General features: G+C 40.1%; 1 pseudogene; it reads right to left on the bottom strand.

Annotated features, from left to right (window-relative positions):
- Positions 1-1,282: 1,282 nt before the first annotated feature.
- LOC114681505 lies at positions 1,283-2,386 on the bottom strand (annotated as a pseudogene).
- Positions 2,387-3,121: the final 735 nt, after the last annotated feature.

Here is a 3,121-nt window from a genome sequence, read left to right as displayed (position 1 = left end):
TGAAAGGATTTGAATAGCTGCTTTGTTCCTTGAAATTTGATGAAGTTCAGTTGGGATTTGTCAGAATAAAAGACATTCAATTACCAACTCTAGGTCTATTGGTTTATTGTTATAAACTATTATTACATCTTATGTAATACATGTTATATTATATAATATATAAATAATTAGTTTATGAGATAAATTTCTAGTTGATTATTATTTTATTATTAAATTCAATATTATTTAAATATCAAATATCTTTATCATTCAATTTAATTATTAACAATTCTAAACATTTATATAATACAATCTGATCACACTTACCCTCTCCACTTGTCAGTGTGTGTGTGTGTGTGTGTGTGTGTGTGTGTGTTTGAGAAAAGACATTCTAGGCTATTTTATTTTCCCTTCAACAAGAATGGGAAATGGGAATTAACACTTATTGCATACACACTACAAATCAATTATTGATAAAGTGATTGATATCATGCTTATTTTACAGAAAAAGAAACCAAAACTAAGGTAAGGTAGATGCTTTGACCACTCAGAGCTCTAGCAAGGTGTAACTTAAGTATATATGATAGCCAAATGCTAGACTTTTCAGCACACATACCAAGGCCATCATTGGGAAGCTGTGTCAGTTTGAATGAGAATGGCCTCCACAGGTTCATATATTTGAATATATGGTCTCCAGTTGATGGAACTGTTTGGGAAGGATTAGGAGGTATGGCCTTATTGAAGGAATAGAGGAAGGTTTTGAGGTTTCTCCACTTGAGTAAATGAGCCCATCTGAAAGCCACATGCTCTATAAAACAGCTGTTTATGATCTGATTATTTTCTCCAAGTACCATAGAATAGTAAACACTGTAAGAAACCTTTGAAATGGACTCTGATACATCAAGAATTTGACAGGACCACCAAAAATGAGAAACATACAAACAAAAAACAGTAAACTCATGTCCTCTGCCTTGGATCATACTGCCAACTATAGGACAGCTTGTTAGGATCTGACTTTGCAAAGAGTCATTCAGAGCTAATTCTCTCACTCTCAATCCCTCTCCCACAGTGTACTCTTCTCAACCTCGTGTTTTTGTTGTTTTGGAAAGCTGTGATACAATCACTCACCCACTGCTGAGCAATGAGCAGAGAGTGACCTAAAAAGTACAACAGGAGATCCTCCCTTCCAAATTCCCACAAGGAAGGCACCAAGTCCAGGTGCCTGAGGATGTATTTAGTATTTCTGGCAACTTCATAAATGTATATTCTGAATTTTGATCATTTTTACCTCATGTTATCTTCTTTCCTCTCCCCCTCTTTTCCAGTGAAACTTTTTTTCTCTACAAGCCCATAAGGATTGTTTTCTAGAGACCAATTGGCTCAATTATCCTAGAGACATCACAGAAAAAAAAAACTTTTTTACTACCTTGATTCTATGCCTCTCCCTAGTACCTTCCACAGAGCCCCCTTCACATCCTTGTTCCTCAGGGTATAAATCAGAGGGTTGAGCATGGGGGTGACTATGGTGTAAAAAAGGGCGACAAACTTTCCCTCATCCTCGGAATAACTGTCATTTGGTTGCAAGTATGTGTAGATGGTTGAGCCGTAAAACATAGAAACCACTAGGAGGTGTGATCCACAAGTCCCAAAAGCTTTTCTGCGGCCAGATACTGACTTGACCTTCAACACAGCCCTGGCAATGTGTGCATAGGATCCTAGGATGAGTGTCGCAGGGAAAACCAAGATTATGGCTCTGGCCACAAACATCTTGGCCTCCGTTCCAGCTGTATCCTTGCAAGCCAACTTGAGGAACACAGGCATCTCACAGAAGAAATGATTCAGTCGATGGCCACAGAGAGGCATGGCCATCATGAGGCCTGTCTGGATCAGGGAGTTCACGAGGCCTGCTACCCATGAAGAGATAGCCAATGCTTGGCACAGAAGAGGGTGCATAATGGTTGTGTAGAGGAGTGGGCGGCACACAGCAGCATAGCGGTCAAAGGCCATCACCACTAGAAGCATACTCTCTGTGGAGCCCAGGGCAAGGACACTGAAGAGCTGGGCCACACACCTTCCATACGTGATCGTGTGGTCATGCCCCTCGATATTGATGAGGAGCTGGGGCACAGTGCTGTGGTATAGCAGAGGTCCAAGAAGGAGAGATGGGAGAGAAAGAAGTACATAGGTGTGTGCAATCGGAGGTCCAGGTGGGAAAGAGCAATGATGGTGGTGTTGCCAAAGATGGTTAAGGAGTAAAAAATCAAAATGTAGATGAAAAGAATGAGTTCTAATTGAGGCCAGTCTGAAAAGCCCACCAAAATGAAGCCTTTGCCCAAACTGGCATTAAAACTTCCCATAGCCTTTTGACCTGCACAGCAGCAGAAGACAGTTCAGGGCATCTGTTGAAGAAAACATATTAAGACATTGTCCACAGCGTTCTTCAGTAATCACAAATTAATCTGTTTTATTATTCAATTCTACTTTATCTAGTCTTTTATTCTTACTTTTCTCTTCTATAAACTGAATTAGGAATGATATCATCTTTGTTTGAACTGTAGCTCAGCTATTTGCTCTAAGACTTCAGCCTGGTCCTTCAGACTTGTGGATCCAATCTTTCTTATTCAAAAGTTAAAAAGTGCTTTGAAAAACTAAGGTCTATTCATTAGCTCATTTCAGATTTGAATCCAGGCCCAGCCAGGAGGCAATCACAGTTTTGATCCCTGGGTTCTCATCTGCCTCCTTCTACACCATGGATATTGTCAGTGAACCCATCCTAGAAGCCCCACTCACAGTAGCTGCCATCTGTCACAGAAGACTAAGAAGTAGTTTCACTTCTTTGGAGAGAAAAATAGCAAGAAATGTGTTCCTTGGGACTTGACCCTGCTTCTTTAGCTAAAAATGTTCACAATTCAACTCCACAGAAAAAACTGTTTTCTCCTCTCTACCCAAGCCCTCTTTGAAACTATTTCCTTCTAGTTCCTTCTGCTCACTTGATGACACTCATGCCACACGTCTTTGTCCTTCTAGAAGCTCCTCTGTGGTAGGGAATGGGCCAAATATAAAAATAAGTATTAGCGCATATCACAGAAATAATAAATAATGAATAAACATCATCACGTGCCTTTCTGGTGTGAGGGTGTCA

This window comes from Peromyscus leucopus, chromosome 8b (genome assembly GCF_004664715.2).
Source record: "Peromyscus leucopus breed LL Stock chromosome 8b, UCI_PerLeu_2.1, whole genome shotgun sequence".
Lineage (NCBI taxonomy): Eukaryota > Metazoa > Chordata > Mammalia > Rodentia > Cricetidae > Peromyscus > Peromyscus leucopus.
The sequence above is the reverse complement of the archived record's forward strand: the minus strand, read 5'-3'. Positions and strand labels throughout refer to the sequence as shown.